This window comes from Nyctereutes procyonoides, unplaced genomic scaffold (assembly GCF_905146905.1).
Source record: "Nyctereutes procyonoides isolate TBG_1078 unplaced genomic scaffold, NYPRO_anot_genome, whole genome shotgun sequence".
NCBI lineage: Eukaryota > Metazoa > Chordata > Mammalia > Carnivora > Canidae > Nyctereutes > Nyctereutes procyonoides.
The window spans coordinates 22,028,630-22,053,624 of record NW_026575134.1 but is presented as its reverse complement, the minus strand read 5'-3'; the positions used below and the strand labels follow the sequence as shown (position 1 = coordinate 22,053,624).

Sequence of the window (24,995 nt, the reverse complement as noted above, 5' to 3'; positions counted from 1 at the left end):
CTTCATTGAGTCATCAGAGACTGGAGTTGCTTCTTGGTTTCAAATCTGGTTCTAAGGAAACTTTTAGCTGTAGAAACAAAAGCACAGAGTGAATTTTTACAAAAGACGGGGATTTATAGAATGGTCATTACAGACATAGATAATAGTATACGCAAGAAGTTGGTGTTTCCCCTGTTTTTACTTATGATTAAGAACATTTTTGGTGACTCTGTACTCTTTATTTACCATTTCTGTTTAAAAAAAACAGTATCTAAGACTAAGGAGCAGTAATGGTCTTTGTTCCTTAATGTGCCCATACTGTAATTAATCATACAAATAAATGCATATTTTCAGCATATCAGTGGAATTAGTTTTGTGGATCACACACATTAAAATAGTCATACTGTGGGAATATTATAGCTGGTAACCAGCTGATATTGATTCTTACTATAGGAATGGTTGTGATGGTAGTGGTGATAGTGGTAGTGACACTAGGTCGGTGGTCATGTGAAGTAAAATAAAATTATATACCCTCTTGTGCCCAATTTATTAGAAATTATTTGATCGATGTTTCATTTCATTAAGATATCATAAAGATGTTTATAGTATTTTTTTACTTTATTATTTAAATCATAACTAACAATATTTTTAAAAACTTATTTTCATTGCTAATAATGTCTAATATTCCAAAAGCAGCCAACTACAGCTATATATATGTTTATAACTCTACATGTGACAGAGTGAGTTTCCGTCTTTTGAGCTTGAGATGGAAGTGAAAGAAAGCTCGATGAATAATTATGAGCCGTCTCTTTAATAATTACTTGCCTTGATGTAATACAAAAATGAATGAGTGAAATAGATATTCTCATTGAATATGACACATTGATGTTTTCTGTATGTTCCATGTTGTTGTCATTATTAAATATACCCATTAAGTCAAAATCATTTAATCAAATGATTCCTTATCTGATATGTAGATTGAAAGCATTTTCTTAAATGGTTACCCTGTACATAACTATACATTTGGTAAAATAGACAAAGTTGAAATATTAATTTCATTTGGCATTCAGCATGTGAATCTGATTATCGTCTGATTGTGTCTGTATATTTGTTGGTGATGTGCTCAGGTGCTCCCACTACTACTTAATGTGTGTGCTAATATCTTAAAAAACACATCTGATATTAATGGAAGAAAAACCTCTTGTCTGAAAAAGTAAAAATCTAATAAAATTTATTTCAAAATAAAAAATAAAGTACTTGGAGATATGTCTTGTTTCTAACTACATGTTGCATGCCATGTTGGTGATTTGCTAATGTTTTCTTTTCTGTTCTACCCAAATCTCTCTGGAAAATCTAATGAACAAATACAAATTCTTGGGCTAAAGGTTGTATAAATTGAACTGAAATACATGAAATTGTACTAAAAATGCTTGTAAATCTGTCTTGAGTTTTACTCTATGTAAAAATATGTCTTGGTTTTGTGATTGTATACAAGATGTATCTTGATACCTTATGCAGATTGTGCTGTATAAAAAGGCTGTTGCCTCAGCCTTACTAATAAATACTGAAAATATCAAGTTTGACTTCTTGTGTTTACCAACTTGATAAATTGATACTTCATTATAGAAATAGAACTTCTCATAACATCTTCTCTAAACATTATATCGTAAATACGTATTCATTCACCCAGTTTAAAAAACAAATTTTAAGCCCAGCACAGATACAGAAAACAGAATTAAGTTAATTTATTGTTTAATAAATTATTATATGTCAGACACTCTTGTAACCACCCCCCCAGGTCAAGAAATTAAACTTTGCCAGTCATCTCATAAGACCTCCATTTCACCCCTCCTTCTCCCAACACCCTCCCAAACCCTAAATGTAACTACCACCTTGAATATATATATACGATAGTTATTTCCTGGGTTATCATCACTGACATCTACCTGCCTTAGTCAACAAATACTCGAGTGATTTTGCTGTGTTATTTTTAAAATGTTTTCTCTTTCCTAAACTACATATTCTCCCCCAGCCCTTCTTTTTTCAGTGACTCTTACTTTTTGAAGAAACCTGGTCTTTCCACTAAATCAGGTCTTTGCTGATTGCTTATTTACAGTGTAGTTAACAAGTTCCTCTCTCTCTGTATTGCCTGTGACTTGGTCTTTTGCTCTAAGATTTGACATGATTCTGGTTCAAGCTCAAAAGCTGGCATTATATTCTTCTATTGGGAGATATATAATGACTGACTGTCTTCCATTTTGTCCTGTTTACAGCCACTGGTGCTCAATGGGTAGTATAGATCTATTAATTAATGAAATATTACAGAATGGTAATATTCTAATTCAATCATCATTTATTCTTGGAATACTTTTTAAAAGATAAACTTCTCTCAACCAGTATTCGATTACCCAGTAGTATAGTTTGTATGGAAAGTTAGGTAAAAGGCATAAAAGATTGGACAATTTTCCTTTACTTACCATTTTTCAAAATAGGAAATGGTTCCCTATCATCCTCCAAAGATGACTAATAATCTTTTGTTTTTATTTTTATTATCACTGGTAACAACTCAAGGATGAAAACAAATTTGGTAGGTTTTTTTGTATTTTTTTTTACTTTTTTTGTTTCAAGTTTTTATTGAAATTCTAGAATTCTGGTTAGTTAACATATAGTATAATATTGGTTTTCAGGAGTAGAATTTAGTGATTCAAAATTTGATATGCTTTAATTCATTGAAACCATTATTAATGGTCAAATTTACCTTTCTTAATGTGTTGGGGACATCCTTGAGTGAACTTACGTGTTTCTTATATTCTTTGATAACTTCCTCTCTATGGCAAGGAAGTTATATATCATTTCCTTAACTTCAAAACAATATAGGAGATTTATTTAACTTGCATTCTTATTTTCCTATTTATCTCTATAAAAGTAACCAAATTTAGGAATGCATTAACACTGGTTGATCAACTTTTATCTGATATGCTATTGCTTCTTGGCCTTTTGGCTAAGAGCAAGTGGTAGTATCAAGTGTAGTATCTAATATGGTAAACTTTTAAGAGCATTCTTATCCATAAAGAAATAGATAAGAAAAGTCAATGGTATCTTGAACTATTTTTTTGAAGATAATGCCAGATCTAAAAGGTTGTAATTAGATGATGACTAATGATTTCTCTGTTTATTATCTAGGCATTTAAGAGCTGAAAAATCCCCACATCTATAGTTTATAGCTTCCATAGGAAATTGAGCCAAAATAGTTTTCTATAAAAAAGTAATAATAGGGATCCCTGGGTGGCGCAGCGGTTTGGCGCCTGCCTTTGGCCCAGGGCGCGATCCTGGAGACCCGGGATCAAGTCCCACATCGGGCTCCTGGTGCATGGAGCCTGCTTCTCCCTCTGCCTGTGTCTCTGCCTCTCTCTCTCTCTCTCTGTGACTATCATAAATAATAAATAAAAATTAAAAAAAAAGTAATAATAAAATTATGATGGCAAAATGTTGAAATATTTTCTCTCTGTTTACATGACAATTCCAAAAAAGTAAGTTTATTTTTAAAATTTTATTTTTTATTTTATATCACATTTTTATTTTATTATTTGTAAAAATTAAGAATTATTTCCATGGATTATGCAATAAAAAAATGACCTTCCAACAATTTGATCCTTTGAAAAAAAAAGTTCAATAAAATTAACAAACATGGCAATCAAAGGAGAAAGATGTCCAAGTTACCGTTATCAGGAAGGAAAAATTAATATATACACCAAGATCCAAAGATCTGATAATGTATGAAAATGAAAATGATAAGAATCATGACCAAGCTGAATTATCCCAGTTACACAAGATTGTTTCAATGTTGGAAAATGAATTAATGAAATCTAGTACATTTGTACTAAGGTACAAAAATCATAAGATTCTGGGTAATATTTGATAAAATTAAAAATCCATTCATAATAAAAAGCTTTATAGCAGACTTGGAATGGAAGAGTACTTTTTAAATCTGCTGAATATTATTCACCAAAAACAAACAAATAAATCTTGCTGGTAAAAGGACGGAAGGCTCTTCCTTTGAGATCGGAAACAAAGCAAATATGCTTATAGTCACCATTCTCTTCAACACCTTCACCAGAGTTTCTAGCCATTGTGTCAAAGCAAGAGAAGAAAAATACAAGTAAAGGAGTAAGAAATGGGAAAGAAGAAAAGAACTATAATTATTTGTAAATTATACATCTTTGTGTGCAGAAAATACAAAAAAATTAACAATTTGTTTTCAAATATGTAAGAGAATTTGTCAAGCTTACTAACTATAAAAACTTCACAGAAATAAATTTCTTCTCTTTGAACAAGAAATCACCAGAAAATGAAAATTTCAAGAAATTAGTTTTACTGGTATCAAAAGTATCAAATCCCTAAGAACAAATTAACAAAGAAATTCAAGACTTCTACAAATAAAATAATAAAAATTTTTAAAGATACTAAATAAGAGCTGAATACAACATTCATTGATTGAAAAACTGAATATAGTAATGATAGGCAGTTCTTCCCAAAACACAAATCCATGGAGTCAATGCAATTAAGTTTTTTAAATGTGTAAGGGATTTGATAAACTGATTATAAAATATATGTTGAAGTAACATAGGGCCAAGGAAGAGCTCACTGAAAAAGCAAGAACTAGATACAAGAATATTTTTAACAGATACTAAGACTTATTATAAAAGTATAAAAATTAAGAATATAGGGCTGTTGCAGTTTAAATTGAATAATGGAACAAAATGGTCCATAAATGATCACTATATATACAATAGAGGAGATAAAGCAGGTCTGCAAAAAGCCATGAACTTGCAATAAATAGTAAGTCAACGGAGCCACTAGGAAAAAAATAAAAATAAATGATTTTAGACCCTGTCTCTCACAATTTGCAAAGATAGAAATCTATGTAAATTAAAGACTTAAATGTGAAAGACAAATCTATAAAAATATAGAGGGTAATATAGGAAAATAACTTCATAAACTTGAGAGGAAAAGATTTCTTAAACAAGGCACACTATTCAGAAGGAAAATAAGGTAAATACTACTATGTATAAATAAAGACTTCTGTTCCTCAGATACCATAAAGAAATGAGTAAGAACAGTCAAAAAATCAGAAAAGATATCTGATATAAAAAAAAAACAAACAGAAAAAGGCTAGTGTCAAAAATATGTAACACAAATCCGAAGTAAAAGAAAAGCAGCAAAATAGAAATACAGGAAAAACACTTCAACAAATACTTGAAGTGAGAAGAAATCCAAATGGTTAAGAAACATATAAGGAGATGTTCAAGCTCATCAGTTTCCAGGGTAATTCCATTTAAATTACAGTGATATAATATGCACATACATAAGGAAAAATCTAGTCTGAGAAAGCCAAATGTTGGAAATGGAATTCTCATTAAGTATAAAATGGTAGAAGTATAAATCGTCACAACCATTTTAAAAATAGCTAGAAATTACCTTATATGTTGAAGATTTCCATACCTTGCCACTTGAGAATTGCACTTCTAGATACAAACATCAGAAAAACTCTTGAACTTGTAGGTCTGGAGACATTTTCAAGTGTTTTGGGTGGCTATTTAGCCAGTATGTACTAACAGTGTACAGAGAAATTTATTTCTGGTTGGTCTGGCTTCCATTCAGGTGGGTTTGACAACTTGTGATCAGTATGTGACCTTGCCGTATACACCAGTAAGGATTTTGAATATCATCCGTGTACGTGTACTTATAGCAGTATCAGTTGCTGTGACCCCCCAACTCAAAACAGCCCCCAAATTCATCTATAATAACATGGATATTTTGTAGTGCTGCAACGGAACAGAATAATGCAAGACAGTAAATATGAATGAATCTCACAAAAACACAGAGGAAAAGCAACATGCCACAAAAATAACAACAACAATAACAAAACAACCAACAGCGTGATCCTAAGAACTGTGAAAACAATAAAAGGACTGATGAGCACAAAGGAAGAATAGATTCTTCCTGGAGGGATAAAGCAGATGTCATTAGGGAATAGTGTTTACGGGATTTCTAAGACACTAGCAATGTCCTATTTCTTAATCTGTGCAGTAATTATATGTATATTTGCATAGTAATTATTGTTTAAAGCACACATTCTTTTGTGTATTGTATTTTTCACAATTTAAAACAATTTCAAAAGAGCAAGAATAAGTAATGGTTAAAAAAGTGAAGCTTTTCAAAAAGAATGAAAAATACGTTTGGCAAAACAAGGTTAATTATAACTTCTGTAGGCTGTTTCAGTGGAACGATGGGGACAGAAACCAATTTTTAAAAATGGATTCAACAAGTATTTAAGTCTTTTTAGACACTTGGATTGGATCAGGGCAGGCTGGAAACTTGGGCAGAAAGCAGACACCACAGTCCACAGGTGGTATTTCTTCATTTTGACAGATTTTAAGGCCCCTTTAAGTTCTTCACTTAAAGTCAGCTGACTGGAGATGCTCATCATCTCTATGAAATACTATCACAGCAGGTATAGATCGTGTTTGGATAACTGGCTACCACACCCAATCAAGTCAACACATAAAAATGACCATCCCAGGTATGAAGAAGAAATCTGAAGTTTTTTTGTTGTTTAATTGGTTGGTTGGTCAGTTGGTTTGGTTCGATTTGGTTTGGTGTTATTTTTAAGGTGAGAGAGGATTGAGTAAATCTCAAAGTCAATGGGAAGGAAATATTTGAGACGGAATGATTCTCTACATTCTGGCTACATACAAAAAAGAGGCAGTGAGTAAATTTTAGTGTGCAGTAGAAGGAGATGGAATCAAAGTACTTGTTAAACACACACACACACACACACACACGAGGAGAAAGGAAAATTTCTCTAAGGGTCAGTTCCCAGCCCTGACTCCACATTAGAATCATCTGAAGAGCTTTAAAAACCATGGATAGCAAACTCCAATCTCATCTCTGTTTTTTGGGCCAAGCATAAGTGTATTTTCAAAGCTCCCTAGCTGTTGTCAGTGGGCAGCCAAGGATAAAACTAGTGCCCTGAGGCATCTGGGTGGCTCAGTGGTTGAGCGTCTGCTCAGCAGAAAAGGAGGTTATTAGTACAAATGTAGAGAGGCTGTATGTTGGACAGGAAGACGTTAAGAGAGTTCCCTTCTGATGCCTATGAGTTTCTCGTTGAGATAAGATGTGAGGTCATCTGCTTACAGAGAAGAGGAAGGGAATATGGGTTAGACCTTCAAAGAGAATAAAGGAGGCTTAAAATAGTCCCAGAGATGACTGGGAGAGCAAGTAGGGAGAGAAAGGTGTGCATATTGACACCTCATTGGAGTTTAGAGACAACACACAGTGATACCCATCTGCCTTGTCATGTGACTTTCCCCAGCCTTGACTTGGTGTTTACATGTAGCAGCAGAGAATAAATTTTACTGAGATTCAGATTAACAGATGGATTAGACACAAAGATATGGAAGGGAATTTGGGGTTCAGGACCAGATGGCTTTAAATTGTTGGATCATAGATTATGTAATCATTGAAGAGGGAAATAAAGAGAGTAAAGACCCATGGCCTGGGGAAAGAAATCACAATAAAAATTAAATCCGAAGATGAAATGACTAATTCTTCCAGGGCACATCAGGCAAATTGCAAGGAAAGGAAATTATAAGTAAAGTCTTCCAAGGAGACTAGAACTTAACAGTTGAACCAAGAGAATAAGAGTTAAGGGTTAGGGAATATTGTAAACATGTAAAGTGTTGTGAAATGTGTTGCTTATTTCAAAAAACACCAGACAACTGTATTTGCCAAGTATAGTTTGCAATGATCAAGAAGAGCTGAAAAGAGAGGTCTGTAAGTCATCCAGAATCAGATTGTATCAAGTGCCATACATTTTGATTTGGTGGAATAATGGTATGCTCTTAAATAAGTGTTATGATTCAGATAAGGCAGTATCTGATTGTATATTTTATTTATGAATGGGAAAACTTGCAAGTAAAATATAGAAATATTTTACATATTTAAGAGGCATATTTAAGGGTCTCTACTTCAGAGCATGTTTCCATAAAGCAAGGGATTACCTTTTTCTTCACTGTCTACAGAACTGTACCTAAAAGTCCAAAGCAAGACAGCTGAACCAGAGACAATCCTGATTAGCAAAATTGACCAATTTTCTTTCCTTCCCCATGAAATGCCTTGCTAAGCTCATACTGACCTCAGGGTGTTCAGCTGACATTTCTACTTTCAGTGAAGAAAAGTTTCTGCTCTGGGGCCAGCTTGCTTCTGTGGAACTGGAGAATTTCATTTTCTGTTCTACCTGCAAAATTCAAGGAACTACTATCATTAATTGATTATAGAGTTTTCTAATGGTTCAACTCTTGCCTAAAAGGGGCTATTCCGATGTACTGCTGTTGCCTTCTAAAAGGAGGTCACAGACTTTAGTAGCAGTTAGGACTTGTAGACTAAAGGAATTGTAACTGCCTAGAATATTTAATTCAGTTATACCTCCCTCAGATATTTCCTTCTTTTTTAAAAAGAAGATTTTATTTATTTGAGAGAGGGTGAGCAAGCACGCACATGGGGGGAGAAGCAGAGGCAGAGGAAAAAGCAGACTCCCCGCTAAGCAGGGAGATCATGACCCGAGCCGAAGGCAGACACCCAACTACGGAGCCCCCCAGGCGCCCCCCAGGCCTTTGCAACTCTTACTTGGATTTCACAATGGCCTCTTTGTGGCTTTGTTGCCTCATCTCTTCCAAAAGCATCATCCATACAGCCGCCTGTGATCTATCTGAAATACAAATCTGACCATAACATTTCCCTATTAAAACTCCTCAGTGGGGGATCCCTGGGTGGCGCAGCGGTTTAGCGCCTGCCTTTGGCCCAGGGCGCGATCCTGGAGACCCGGGTTCGAGTCCCACATCGGGCTCCCGGTGCATGGAGCCTGCTTCTCCCTCTGCCTGTGTCTCTGCCTCTCTCTCTCTCTCTCTCTCTCTCTCTCTCTCTCTCTGTGACTATCATAAATAAATAAAAATAAAAAAATTAAAAAAAAAAAAACTCCTCAGTGGTTCCTATTGTCAGAACCATGGCAAGAAAAAAAAAAAAAGACAACATCCTTGACACCATCCTCCCTCTCTTTCTCCCCCTCAACCTCAAGGCATCAAAAAACTCATCTTTCACTTTCTTTAATTCTTTCCTTTGGACTATTGCAAACACTTCCCCTTTAGTTACTGGCCTGTCCTGGGGAGTTGTTGTTGCATAAAGTTTCAATTATGCAATATGAGCCAATTCTAGAGACTGCTGTATAATGTGTGCCTAGAGTTCACAGTACCGGATTGTGCACTTAAAAAGTTTAAGTTTCATGTTAAGTATTCTTCCCACAGAAAAAATGGACATGAGGAAACTTTTGGAGGTAATAAATATGTGAGTCACCTTGATTGTGGTGATGGTTTCACAGGTGTTAACATACGTCCAAACTCCTCAAATGTACCCATTAAATATGTGGCTTTTTGTATCTCAATTATACCTTAATGGAGCTGTTAAAAACTAAAAACCAAAACTTAAGTGAGCACTAAGGAAGAGGCAGCAGGGCCCTGGGGGAAGGAAAAAGCCTGCCAACGTTTGGTTCAGCTGGGTGAAATGCTAAGGCCGCCTTAGTCACCTGCTTACTTCCTACTCACACACACCCCCAACACACACTCACCTACATGCATACACACACACACACACACACACACACACACACACACTTTCCTTTTCTCTAGGGAGAAAAAAAAGGGCTGGGGCAAATGAGTTACTCTGTCAGTTAAATGTCTGCCTTCAGCTCAGGTCATGATCCCGGGATCCCAGATGGAACCCCACATCAGGCTCCCTGCTCAGCAGGGGGGGGGGGGTCTGCTGCTTCCTCTCCCTTGCCCCTCTCCGCTTGTGTTCTCTATATTGCTCACTTGCTCACTCTCTCTTAAATAAATAAAAATAAAATCTTTTTTTAAAAAAAGGGAGAAAAGGACAAAAACTAGGTGGAATCAATGTCAGAAGAAACACTGATAGATCAAAGAACTATTTCTCTCTTAGAACTTTGGAAAGAGGAAGGTTGGGAGCGAGGAGATAGCCTGTCAGGAGATGCAGTGTGGAGACAAAAAAGGTCAAAGGACCGAGAGTCCAGAATGGCATTGGTATAATAATAAAAGGCTTTTTTGAGTTTTGATAGTCTAGAGAACAAGAGAGGTGAAAAAAGTCACTTAAACTTTCTTGGCCCTTCCTGATTTTAGCATCCTGTCAAATCTCAGATAAGAGTACCCTTTTTCTTACAAATTTTGGGTAAACATCTCTTGTCATTAAGTATCTTTTGTCAATGAATTTTATATTAAGTGATCACTATTACACAAAATACATGTGACATGGTAAAAGTATTTTACAGTAAATATATTGAACTTGTGAAATAGAGAAGGAGAAAATTACTCTCACATAAGGTTTTATCACCTTCTGATCTCAGTATCATCATCCAGGCGATGGAAATACTTGTATTGATGAAGAATCCGAAAAAGAAAGGAAAAAATTTAAAGAAAACCAGGGTGGAATACTGATTAGCTAGTGCCCCAGAAATAATCTGAAGTTTAGAATCTGAAATAGAAATAACCCTGAAAGTGATATGTTGTTCTTAAACTGACCAAAAGTATATAAAAATTTTAAATGAGATCTTAGAATTAAGGATGGAAAATCTACAACCTCATCTCGGGAAGGTACATGGTAATCAAAGAGTCCAACCATAAAATAGGTTAATTAACATTTTCCAAAAGATATTTGCTCTCAAATATGTGAGCACATGACTGAGACAAATTATTAATTTGGGGATTTTCAACCTACTCTCCATCACTTTTCACACTTTTTCAGCACACCCACCACTTTCTTGGATTATATTTTTAAGTCTTCCTTTGAAAGAAACCAATGTCTTCCTTCAGTTATTGAGGGCCATCATTAAGATAAATTAAGAAATCACTTATTTCAAGGAATATGAATTTCATATAAGTAACCATGGTGATTTCAAATAACATTATTCTATGTTCAAGAGACTATCAACTTAGTGGAAAATTTGGCAGTCAGAATAACTGGGTTCTAACCATACTTTTACCATTACCTACGCTCCAACATGATCTCCCCTCGCAAGGCCTCAGTTTTCCCAAATTAAAGGGTTGGAGCATAAGAAAATGTTTCTGTTGAAGAGCACCTGGGTGGCTCAGTCAGTTAAGCAGTTAAGCATCCAACTCGATCTCAGCTTGGGTCTTGATCTCAGGGTCCAGAGTTCAAGCCCTGCATTGGGCTCCATGCTGGGAGTGGAGCCTACTGAAATAAAACAAATAAACGAACAAAAACCTTTCCATGGATTCATTTGGTGCCCATTTTATGTAATTGGTGCCCCTCACTGCAAAAGTCAATATAATTAGCCAAGTTTTAGAACAAGATTTATTTATTATCTTTTAAGATTTTATATAATTATTCATGAGAGACACAGAGAGAAAGGCAGAGACACAGGCAGAGGGAGAAGCAGGCTCCCTGCTGGAACCCGGTGGGGAACTCGATCCCAGGACCCCGGGATCACACCTTGAGCAGAAGGCAAACATTCAACCACCGACACACCCAGGCACCCTAAATTAAATTCAATATTCTAAAATTGAATTCAAAATTCAATTCAATATTGATTTAAATTCAATATGAGTCAATATGTGAATCTAAAAATATGCAGCCCACAAAATAAGGCTCACTTTCGGTGGAATTTACTGTTTTTCTGGTAGAACTCTGTCTTGCTACCTAATTGTATTGATAATTTTCTTCTGAACTTCATGACTTGTTTATATAATTGCTATGATTCTTGGCTTGTAGATTTTAAGCACAATAGAAAGGTATGAGAAAAAATTAAAAGGCAAACTAATAAGCACAAACATTATCTAATCTTTGCTTATGTTCAAGAAATACCAACATGATGGGCTGTGGCCATTCCATTCATGTACCTAAAAGGCCAGTTCTGAAATGGCCAGTGACGAAAGTGGCTGATGTCAACTGGTCAGATCATCTGTCGACTTCATTGTTCAGTGTCTTTTCTTTGGTGGGTGCTTTCTGCTGGATATTAACATATGACTCAAAAATCGTACTTCACGCCAATTCCCAAGTGTCCATCCACATGCTACCCCAGAACTTCTCACCTCTGATTTTCAAGGCTTTTCCTTCCATGCTGCTGACTGGCCATTAGCAAATGTCCAGAAATCCGGATGTGTTCTGCCCTCAGGCGCCTTTCTATAGAATGGATGGCCAGGTTCCATTTATCCTTCAGGAAGATTCTCTCTCCACTGTTACCAAGCAACACTGTGCACTGTTATCCAGCTTCAATTTGCACATATGTCCTGAACCTGCCCATCCACAAATCAAGCTTAGGTTTTTTTCTTCTTTCTTCAGCTATTCATGGGGAATTTTTTCACAAAGGAGCACCTAGCACAGCCGTCGTAAGTGACTTGGGGTTTGGGCCATCTGTTCATGCTGGTGGCCTTTGCCCTCTGTTGTCATTTGGACTTGATCTCGTATGTGCCACTTCTAACATCGATGGACTGCTGTTGAGCCTACTGACTTCCTGATATTGCAGGTCTGAGGGAACTCAGCTCAGTTGGGGCAGTTCCAGACACACGGTCACTTGATGCCCATGGTCAAGTTTCTGTGCCAGGGCCAAGCATCATGTCAGCAGGTGATTCTCAAATGGAGTATAATTCTCTACTGCAGATGGCATGGCCTTTTCCCAGAACCCCAACAACATGCATTATGAATCTCCCACTGGGGTTTGCGATAAGCTTACATTCCATCTTTTCTCACCATTTACATTTCCAACAATATAGATCCTGCCAGATTATATGGCCCAAGTGGTAGGGCTGCTTATACCATAGCCTAGACCAATTGCAAAACCCATTCTGCTCTGAGATTCGTTCAAAGCTGAAAGCCTTCCATATTATAGGACGTAAGGGTTATAACAGTATTTCTATGTGTGTAATGTATTCCAGCCAGAACTCTAAATTCTCTATCAGGTGTTGTGCTTCTTTTTATCTGATAGGGATTGGAAGATGCATCAGTTTGTCTCTTACCTTGTAGGGGATATCTCAAATACCCGTGACTACTAGACCTCTAAAAACCCAACTCAAATAGCAGTTCCCTGAAATAATGTCTTAGCAAGGCCTCTAACGTATTAGCTACCTGTTTTTTGTTGTTGCTGTTGGTGTTGTTCTACCCAAATCAGCATAATATCATCAACGCTATAAACTGTAAAATGTTCAGATGGTCCAGACTTTTGAATAAATTATGACGAAGCGGTGGGAGAATTAATATAGTCCTGAGGAAAAACTTGAAGAGAATATTGTTGTCCATTACATATAAATGTCATTTTTCCTCCATCTTCTGATCATAATTTTAAAAGGTATGCATTTGTTAAGCCCGTATCTGTATATCACGTACCTGAAGACTTCTCAGTCAGCTCTTGCAACAATACGACCTATGGTGCAGCAGCTGTGACTGGGGCTGCTACCTGACCGAGCTTACAGTAGTCTACATTTTCCAAGACGCATTCAGTTTCCGGAGGAGCCAGAATGGTGAATTAGAAATATGTTAGGGCTGTGCTGCTGCATCCTTTAGGTCTCTAATGCTGGTGCTAGTTTCTACCACTCTTTCCCATCCCCAGGGGCTTTGATTAATTGTCTTTCCTGGGAGTGGAGAGGGCACAGTAATTTTGGAGTCCTTCCCCTTGGCCTTTCCAATAAAGTACAAGGACCCATCATGGAGAATGCTCCAACTGCCAATGACATTTACTTGGAGACCAGGAAATGACCACCAAGTGTATCTGTGGACACAGTGAATCCACTCTAAGCCAACTTTAGCAAGATTCCATTTATTACATGGTTTCTGTAATCTTCATCCTAACTAGGGTGCTAGGATGATGCAGTGAGTCTCTCTGTATCAATGTCAACTCAGACTCTGTGTCCAATAGACCTCTGTCTGGATATTTCCTTTATCCTAGTATATGGTCACATGAGGAAATGGCCATAAGTCCTCTGGGAAAGGATTTGGAGAATCATTACAGTATATACTCGCTGTGGTGTTATAAACTTGTTCCTCCGGGGGGCATGGTCATTTCTTCAGTCAGTGGATTCTGTATCTCAAGATTGGTTTAGGGTGAATAATAAGGCAAAGAATTGCAATTTTTTATTGAGGCAACGGCCCCCAGCTTTCTGCTCCTCCATTTGAGCTTGCTTCTGATTGTAGTTGTCAAATAGCACTCTCAATGGTTACCTGTCTAATTTGCACCTGGTGACATCATGTTCTATTAACTGTCTCTACAACTCTCTGAAGGTCAAGCCCTGCCTCCCATCCCCAGCTACTGCTTAATTCTTGTGGGTCCCTTGCACTTGGCACTTAAGAGCTGCCAGTTAGCTTCACTTAGTTCAAGGCTAAATCAGCCTCATGAACGCTGATCATCAGATGAGCTCTGTGAGCCGATCTCCTACAAACTGCCCTGTCGCTCCTGGATGAGCTATCACAGAGGTTCTTATGAATGTTGTGCCAATGAGCGCTACCAATGCATTCCTGACAGCTTTGATGAAAGCTGGATTCCACAGGACCTCCCAGGAAGCATAATCTAGCTTCATATAATGTTCATTCCACCAGGCCCACATTCGTGAATCTTCTCCTTCCTCTACGATCTGCCTTGCCATATAGGCATTCGCCTTCCCTCAGTGTAGGCCATGATTTATGCGTAACCTGTAAGACCCACCCTTGGCAGTGAGTTTGGTCCATTTTGGGGGTCTTTACCGGGGTGTAAAATCAAGTATTTCAAGAAAATGCTGCCAAGTCAATAAAATTTTTATATTCAGTTTTTAATTCAGGCCCTCTTGATCAAGCACCCTCAACACTTATTGCCAGAAGTACTCTCTTGGTTACTGTTTGTATATGATAGCTCATTCTCACAGTTTCTTCAGGGTAGAATGACATTCTTCCCTTGTTGGGACCATGCTGTCTCTAGTTAGATTATGCTAGAATTTAATTACACTTAGCGTGGGAGCCAGGAGGGGCAGGGAGGGATAACTGTTGAAAGGTCCACTTGTCTTGCAGCCTCTTTCTGCATGTGAGAAATGCTAGATCTCAGTAGGGAGAGACAGCACAGCCTCCTGCTCTGTGTAAGCTGTCAGGAAAAGAAGGATCTGAAGAGCTGTAATTCTCAGCAATGTTGTTAAAGCAAAAATTGCACAGGGCTGTGTTGAACAGGGTTAGGAAGACTTTATTCAAGGCTATAGAAATAAGAGAAACAGAATGGAGTCTGACTTCAGCTCCACGGAAACAAAGGGCAGGAAGGATTTTAGGCTCTGGGGTCAACCAGTGGAAAAGTGCTGGGAGACGGGAGGGGGAGTTGGAAGGGTTGATGGATGGAATGTATCTAGCACACCAAGTTTGCTAATGTTTTTCTCTGTTATTAGGCCATCTGTGTTTATTAATTGGTGTCCATGAAATCTAGGCTCCTACCCTTCCCAGTGACTGGAAGATGGTGCACTACCTTCCCTGATGATTAGATTTGGAAAGGATGACTCTCTGACCCTGGAGAAAAATTTCTGTGAGCTGAAGAACAGTCAAGAGGCTTTTAAAAAGATTTATATCTCAAGGAGGCAAAGAAAAAATTACAGTTACACACTTTCCAAAGTAAATGTTCTCAGGAAAGAGAGGTCAGGAGCTTAGAGGTAGGAAGAAGTCTCTAAAGCTCAGTCACGTTGAGGAGATCATTAAGGCCCTCTGGGTCAGCATTCACTCAGGTGTTCCAATTCTGTCAGAGTTCCAGATCTTTCCAACTTTTGTCCTGACCTCAGGGCACCAGTATTGTCTTTGCTGAACATTTAAATGTCTCTGGAGTCCTGCAATTCTAACGTGAAATCTGGCTCTTCTCCTGCATCGGCTCTTGCGTTGCAGGAAACAAGGCCTTCTGGGCAAACTCCCTCGAGGCCCTCCGGCCATCACACTTCAATCTAGCTGTTAGCTGCCCTCAATTTATCCTATCTCTCAATAAGGCATCAACTCCAGTGAGTGGTAAACAGTTCACTCTGCTGCCCTTATAGGCATTAGTCACCCTGTGTTTTTCAAATGCTTCAGTCATCCCACTGTCAAGAATGTTCCTTTCCTTGGGGACTTTTTCTTAAGGCACCACACACGAGATCATCAGCAGATGGACTCCCACTTTTATGCAATGGCTGTGCAGCCCTCAGATCTCACCGTTGGTGTCAGTTTACATCTTCCACGAAGTAAACCCCTGAGCAGGACTGGGTGTGCAAGGGATTTGGGGTATTTCCATGAAGGTTAAAGCAGCGGGGAGGAAAAGCAGGCAGGCAAAGCCTTCAAACAGATGGAAGGATGAGCATTGTGAAGAGTGGCAAGACCAGGGAGCCTCAGACCACAGGGGCGTTCTAAGAAAATCTTGAGCCACTGAGGAGAGGCCCTAGGGGATGTTGTTCATCATAGGAGTGTCACCTAAGCAGTTGCGGGTTGGCTCCAGTCCCCACGGCCTGCTCAGCCATGGGTTAGGAGAGCTCTGGGGTGCATGGCTTCGGTCCTCGGGGTGGGTGGGGGTAGCAGCTAATGGTGTTGGTCTAGGTGCTCCCCTCACTAGTTTTCATGGAGCGGGGAGGCACTGCCACAGTGACCAGTCATTTGCAAGAATCCACTGAAAATTACAGACTCCCCAGAGGAAGGCTAGGGAAGGTCAATGGCAATTAAAATTTTAGTCTATGAAAATATGGGGGTGAGGTTTAGAATTAGAAAATGATGTGTCTCATATGCCATTCTAATCTTAAAAAGTTTTACTTATTTTAGAAAGAGAGTAAAATAACAGGAAGGGGCAGAAGGAGAGAGAAACTAAACTTGAGCAGACTCTTCGCTGAGCTTGGAGTCCACGCGGGGCTCGATCCCAAGACCCTGAGATCCTGACCTGAGCAGAAACCAGGAGTGGGAGGCTTAGCTGTGAGCCACCCAGGGGCCCCTCCAGTCTGTTTTGGTGACCTCTAGAACACAAATTTTAGTTTTAAGTATACATTAGGTGTTTAATCCAATGAACATGGTTCCCTGAAAAAGTCCATTTCTTACACCAAATATGATATTGTTTTTTTTTAAGATTTGATTTACTTATTCATGAGAAACACACACAGAGAGAGGCAGAGACACAGGCAGAGGGAGAAGCAGGCTCCATGCAGGGAGGCCAATGTGGGACTCCCTCCCAGGACCCCGGGATCATGACCTGAGCAGATGCTCAACCACTGAGCCACCCAGGTGCCCCCCCATATACGATATTGTAGAGGGAAAGTCTTCCCTTAAAAAATGTACTAAGAAACACTAAAAATGCTAAGATGAATAGTGTTGATCCCATGACTCATTTGTTGGTGAGTAAACAAGAAGCGACTTTTTAACTAAATCATTTTAGGTAGCTCGATGGTCTTCTAACGTATGAAAAAAAAAAAAGTTGCAGCCTGCTGTAAACATGCTTTGGCTTCCTGAATGTTAATTGGCTTTTAACGATGGTGCAGCACACTTTTAGCAGAGCTCAAAGCGCCTCCTTTGACATACTTCAAAGCAAGGCCCAGAGCTGCGGTCCCTGCGGTCGCCCAGGACTCTTGCAAGTGGAACATGAAAGTGTGTCTGCTCCCAAGGAAGAAAAACAAATCCCAGGACCTAGATACAGTCCAATATGTAATCGCGACAGAAATTATTTTTTCCATTGAGATCCACTGCAGCATATGCAGCCTATTGCCCTCTTACTATTGGTTTTCTAGTTCCTCTTGTCTTTTTTTTCTATTTGCACGGTTTCCTTCTTCATCTTCCTCACTATCATCAACAACATTATTAAAAGCCATTGATATGAGAAGTGTCACTCTGCCCCCCATGTGTTAACGTTTACCCGAACCGAGCTAACGTTTTCGGTCTCCACGTGCAACCGGACAGGTTCAGGGCTGAGGGCCACCTGCGTGTGAAAGCGAAAAACTCGAACCCATGCTTCTCAGAATCGTTGAGAGTGACTGCTGGAATCTTGAGTTGGAAGATGAGAGAGAGCTCATGGAAGTTTTTCTTCCAGTCGTCATGAGGTTGACATTTGGATGCAGAGGGCCCTGACCCCAGCCCCAGGGGAGGACTGGTTCACAAGCTCTCTGAGACCAGGAGATCCTGGGCAGACAAATCTTTATGAAGGAGTTGGCCTCTCTAACAGGCTCCCCATATTCCCTGAATAAATTTGACACCAGGAATATTTTTTTTAAGTATAACATAAACATCTTAAGACGTTGGCCTAAGAAGCAAAGTTAATATTATTCAGTGTTTTGTTTTGTTCCAGTGCTGTTTGGAATTCATTATTAAGAACCCCTATCAATGGGGATCCCTGGGTGGCGCAGCGGTTTAGCGCCTGCCTTTGGCCCAGGGCGCAATCCTGGAGACCCGGGATCGAATCCCACGTCGGGCTCCCGGTGCATGGAGCCTGCTTCTCCCTCTGCCTGTGTCTCTGCCTCTTTCTCTCTCTGTGACTATCATAAATAAATAAAAATTAAAAAAAAAAAAAAAAAAAAGAACCCCTATCAAGCTGTGGCTGCTTTCTCACACAATCACTTGTCCTCCTGAGATACGCTGTTAACTTGGCATGAAAAATGTGGGGTGTTTTTCTTTCCCCCAAATTCTTGACTAAATAAAGCAGCTCATAATGGAAGAAACATTAGCCAAGCATTTTTAAAAATTGTAATCAGTAAAAAAAAAAAAACTTTCTGTAGTTAAATATTTTAAATATCTTACTCAATAATTAATCTCTCTCCAGAAAAATAGCTTTCTGTTTCTTATGGCCTCCTTTTTTAGTGTAAGGAGCATGAATTCGATGATATTATCTTGTTCTATTAATTACCTGAATCTAGCCCACTGCAAAGGGAAAGGGATCTGAGACTGAAACGGGCTGGAAATTCCAGATCCATCTTCACATACCCACACAGAAAAACATGTATGTGTATACGCATAGCTATGTGTTTACATATGTACAGAAAACCAACACATATATGTATACACGTGTATATATTTACACTGTATACATATTTTACAGTTCATGTGTATACACATATACTGTGAATTACATACTATATATACTATACATATCGTAAACATATAGACTATAAAGTATATGTCTACATACAGTATGTATGTATTGTACAGTATTTTGCAGTCTATATGTTTACAGTCTATAAAGTGCATGTTTGTACAGTGTTTGCGCCACTACGTGCTTGCCCTGCTGCAGCATTTGTGAACAATGCCCTCTGGTGGAGCCCCCTGGGTTCAGCCTAAGGTTGTGGAAAACATCTTGCATGATTATACCCACTGCAGTAACAAGAACGCTTTGGTCAGTGATGATCCCACTGGTGGAAAGATACACAAAATGTGCACTCAGGAGTCCCTCAGAGACGAAGCCTTTCTACTGTGATCTATTTGTGATTTATTTCTTAAATGATTACTGAGGCTTAGTCAGATTTTTCTGACAGCTTTCGGTCTTCAGCTTTTTGCTTTTATAATTTTCTGTCTGTAATTTAAAAATCTGTATTCAAAGTGTTTTAGGTTTTTATTCATCTGTATAGCGATATATAGGTAGGAGTCATATAGATCCGTAGAAATGTAATGTACACTTCCCTCCTTCCACCTCCCAAAACTTATACCTTTGTCTTCCACAAAAGGTCTTTTTCTACAAACAGTGTAGCTGGGGGGCATGAGAAAAGTCTTCCATTTAAAGAAAATTGCACTTACTATAAACTCAAATCAATCTTTATGTCCTCCAACACTGCCGATATCCTGCTCAGGTTGTCCTAAAAGAACCGCAAAGCAATTCCTGTAGAAAAAAGAAAATAGACTGCAGTTTAAGAATATCCTGATCCTAGGGATACCTGGGGGGCTCAGTGGTTGAGCATCTGCCTTTGGCTCAGGGCATGACCCCGGGGTCCTGGGATCGAGTCCTGCATTGGGCTCCCTGCATGGAGCCTGCTTCTCCCTCTGCCTGTGTCTCTTTTTTTATTATTTTTTCATTCATTCATTTACACTTTTTGATCACAGAGACTCTGTCTGTGTCTCTCATGAATAAATAAATAATATCTTTAAAAAAAAGAATACCTTGATCTTATTCCACTATATTTTATGTCAAAGAAAAGCACGAGCTCTATCAATTTAAGAGATGTTGTTTTAGAAAATTTAAATGTAATTAAGATGCATTTCTTTTCCTTTCCCAGCTAACCAAAATTAATACCAGTCAGAATCATTTATTGAATACCTACTGTGTTATATAAATTATAATCTTTACTACACATTTACAATGTATATAATTCCCATTTTTTAAACGAGAAAACTGAAACTCAGAAAACATAATGTGAGGACAGTTACACATCTTTTGAGTGATAGGGCTCATATTGAAACCTGCCTAGTTATATTCCCAAGTCTATGCCTATATTAAAATAGTAAGCCTGGAACTTTCTGATACTTAGTATGCCTAAAAAAGTAAAGTTAGAGAATGTGAAAAATTTCCCAGTATCAGAATACTAATACGGTTTTAATTGATATATAATTAACATACCATATTATATTCATTTCAGGCATACAATAAAATTATTCAACAATTCTAACTTTGCTCATTGCTCACCAAGATAAGGTATTCTTAATTCTCTTTATCTACTTCACCCATCCCACACCTACCTCCCCTCTGGCAACCATCTGTTTGTTCTTTATATTTAATAGTCTGGGGTTTTTTGTTTTTGTCTCTTTTTTTCTTTGTTCATTTGTTTTGTTTCTTAAATTCCACATATGATTGAAATTATATAATATTTGTTTTTCTCTGATTTATTTCACTTAACATTACACCCTTTAGATCCATCTATGTTGTTTCAAGATTTCATCCTTTTTATGGCTGAGTAATATTCCATTCTGTGTGTGTATAAATGTGTATGTTATAAACGTGTGCCTGTGTATAATCACTTCTTCTTTATCCATTCATCCATCTATGGACAGTTGGATTGTTTCCACATCTTGGCTATTGTGAATAATACTGTAATAAATAGAGGGGTACATCTATCTTTTTGAATAGTGTTAATAGTGTTTTCATTTACTTTGGGTAAATACCCGGTAGTGGAATTACTAGATCATGTGGTAATTCTATTTTTTATTTTTTGAGGAAACTCCATACTGCTTTTCAAAGTGACTGCACCAGTTTACATTCCCACCAACAGTACAAGGGCTCCCGTTTCTCCATATCCTTACCAACACTTGTTGTTCCTTGTGCTTATTTTAGCCACTCTGACAGGTGTGAGGTGATACCTCATTGTGGTTTTGATATGGATTTCCCTAATGATGAGTGACGTTGAGCACCTTTCCATGTTCTGTTGGCCATCTGTATGTCTTCTTTGGAAAAATGTTTATTCAGCTCCTCAGCCCATTTTTTTAATTGGATTGTTTAGGTTTTTTGGTGTTGAGTTATATACATTCTTTATATATTTTGGATATTAAGCTCCTATCAGATATATCATTTGCGGATATCTTCTCCCATTTAGTAGGTCACCTTCTCATTTTTTAAAAGATTTTATTTACTTATTTAGAGAGAGAGAGAGAGTGCAAGAGAGTGTACAAGCAGGGGAAGGAATAGAGGGAGAGGAGAGAGGAGTAGAGGGAGAGGAGAGAGGGAGAGGAGAGAGAGAATCCCAAGCAACTTCTGTGCTGAGCATGGAGCCCAACCTGGGGCTTGATCTCATGACCCCAAGGTCATGACTTAAGCTAAAATCAAGAGCTGGATGCTTAACTGACTGAGCCACTCATGTGCCCTGGTTGCCTTTTCATGTTGCGGTATCCTTAACCATGCAAGCAAGAGCTTTTTATTTTGGTGTAGTCCCAATAGTTTATTTTCACTGTTGTTTCCCTTATCTAAGGAGACATATGCAGAAAAAATGTTTCTATGGCAAATGTCAAAGAAATTACTACCTGTTATCTTTTGGGAGTTTTATGATTTTAGGTTTCACATTTAAGTCTTTAATTCAACTAGTCATGACTCCTCTGGATAGATCCTCAGCTACTACGATAGCTTCTAGTAACTGGAATTGTATCTTTATGTATTAGTTGAAATTCCTGAGACAGTGGATGGGTTTGGCCTACTTAATCTTATGGAGACTGGCCCCATGTTCATTTGTTACCTGCCACTTGTGGGTCTGCTGCCCTATTAGTCACATGCCCACACCCAATCCATGAACTCTGGAAGCAGGTGTCCTGGAGATGAGCCACAAGTCATGGCCACTTGGCACTAAGGAACTGTTTGAAGGACACTTTCACTTAGAGGAGAAACCTCATCATTCATCCCCAGCTTTAAGTTTCAATGGTTTTCTACTGCTTTTAGAATGGAACTGATCAAGGCTGACGTGTTTCAGCCCCTGCTCAGCCTCTGTTTTACTCTCTTCTTTCTCTACCGTAACCATGCTGACTTGTGCAGTTTCCCCAAACACCCTTATTTCCCTGATGTCCCAGGGCATTTTCCCAGACATTTTTTTGCTAATACTCCCCCATTTGATTTCACTTCAAATATCACACTTTTAATGTCTTTGAAAAAGTCTACAGAACAGTTTACTTTTGGAACCAGAAGCCACCGAGTAAATACCATTTTATGATAAATCTATTTGTGGCCCCCTAGAATATAGGATGTTGGTCTTAAATATTGACAAGGTTCTCCATACACTACTCCAAAATATGACACTGTAGCATACTGAATATTTTAAGATGAACAAATGTGAGAAATAGCCTATGCAGAAAGGACTGTCTGACTTTCCCCTGACTCAACCGTCATGATATGGTGCCTTCCCTGTATCTGGAAGAAAGGTACATCCCTTTCTCCATGACAGTGAGGGGAAGCAGATGAACAAGCCTTGCAATTTTCCCCAGTGTACCACATCAAGCTCATAGTCTTGTGTCCTGACTTCCCACTGTTCATCACACCTAGCATAAAAACACTCAGGTTTAACCGCTTCTTTGGGTCCTCACTCCTTATGAGGCTCCTGTGTCACGTGACACTTTATATAATAAAAACATATAGGCTGTTCTCGCGTTCATCAGTCTTTTGTTAAGGCTGAGAACTTAGAAGGGTAGAAGCAAAATCTGTTTTTCTTCTGGCAACAGCAATGAGTTGTCAGTAGCAGCTAAGAGAGTGCAAGTTTCTAGAAAGTGGGAATAGTCACAGAGTGTTCAGTAGTAATTGTCAAGGAGAAAAAGCATGGGAGCTGGGAGTGGAACACTCTCAGAAGTAAGCTCTCCCATCTTTGAAGTCTCCTAGTAGTTGCTATTATACATTGAATTATTCCCATAGTATTTTTGTCTTGCCTTATCCAAAAAGCTCATTAACAACCACATTTCTAAGGTGCAGCTTAATCATTATACATGGATGCTTTGGTACACTACACCTACAAAGTTTTTAATAATCACTGAGTAATAAATAAGCCCCGTTGAAGTCTTGTATCATCACATTACCACACACACTAGAGAGAAGACTTTCATGTTCTTTTAGGTTTCTCTATTCCATTTTTAAGAATTTTTTTTTTTTAGGAAGAAAAGGAAAATTTTTTCAAGTTATGTTAATCTATGGAATTTCATGGTTCTCTCTAAATTCAGGGAACTCTGTATTAGGAAATATTCCCCTCCCCATCCCCACATTCATGAGTAACCTTCTGCAAATTGTTGGCGTGGCAAAGTAAATTAAAGAAGCCACTATTGGTGTATATGTTAACAGAGTGATAATTGGATACTGATGAGTGAGAATTAAATAGGAAATGTCAAGATGGGTTCTGAGAAGTTTCAGTAAGAGAAAAATAGGAACATAGGAGCTTACAAGCAATTAATTATTTTATGCCAAATGGATTTTAAAAATTAATTTCTTCTGATCAGAGAAATGTCAACAAGAGGGGTGCCTGGATGGCCCAGTGGCTTGAGTATCAGAGGCTTGGTTTAGGCTCAGGTTGTGATCCTCTTTTTCTCTGTTACCTTTACATACCTCCCCCCATTCAGTGTCTCTCTCAAATAAATCAATCTTTTTTTTTTTAAGACAAATGCCAGTAAAATCTATATTTGAGCTGATGAAAGTAGTAAAACATTTGCTGATGAAAGTTATCAAAAGAATAATAATAGATAAATGAATGTATTTCACATAAGTGGTAGATTAGATAAATGTTTCATTTTTGACTATTCATTTTGAAAATGAAATTGAAATAATATAAAATTTCCATGAAAGTTGTGCTGGCCTTCTAAATGAATTATCCCCATCATTTTGAAAATCAAGATATTCTGGAAGGGAAAGTAGAAAGCTGGGATTTGATCTTAAATATTTTTCTAAGGGGATTTTAAAAACACTTATAAAATAATTTTAGGAATGTGTATTTTACGTATATGATGCATATATCTACAAACTTGTTTGTTAAGCATCATCAGCTTTCACATTTGTCCAATGTCCTACTTTAGGTGAGTTGCCTCTAACACAGACCCTTGATGCTGGAGAGCACTGACTTCGAAGCCCCACGACAGCTGTTCAGTTGGCTCTTTGGTAGCTTGCACACTGAGCAAGACAGTGACTTCACAGCTAGATCCTGCCTCTGCAAGATTTGCAATTCTCAAGTTAGAAATGTTTTTCTTATTTTTAGTTCTCTCTTAGAGATTTTGTTATTTTTTCATTCATTCATTTACACTTTTTGATCAATATTTGTAGAACTTCATTTGTTTTCTCTTGTGTAAATAGTTCTTTTTTTAAGTTTCATGCTTTTCTTTGTTTATTTTATTTTTTTAATAATAAATTTATTTTTTATTGGTGTTCAATTTGCCAACATACAGAATAACACCCAGGGCTCATCCCGTCAAGTGCCCCCCTCAGTGCCTGTCACCCATTCACCCCCACCCCACGCCCTCCTCCCCTTCCACCACCCCTAGATAATTTCCCAGAGTTAGGA

General features: G+C 38.1%; 1 long non-coding RNA gene across 1 annotated transcript; it reads right to left on the bottom strand.

Moving 5' to 3' along the window:
• LOC129494289 (uncharacterized) lies at window positions 1–8,739 on the bottom strand. Its single transcript, XR_008661319.1, has 3 exons — window positions 8,668–8,739; window positions 8,177–8,278; window positions 1–67 (listed from the first exon to the last, which is right to left on the bottom strand). It is a non-coding gene; the product is annotated as an uncharacterized LOC129494289 (long non-coding RNA).
• Between the last annotated feature and the right edge of the window lie 16,256 nt (window positions 8,740–24,995).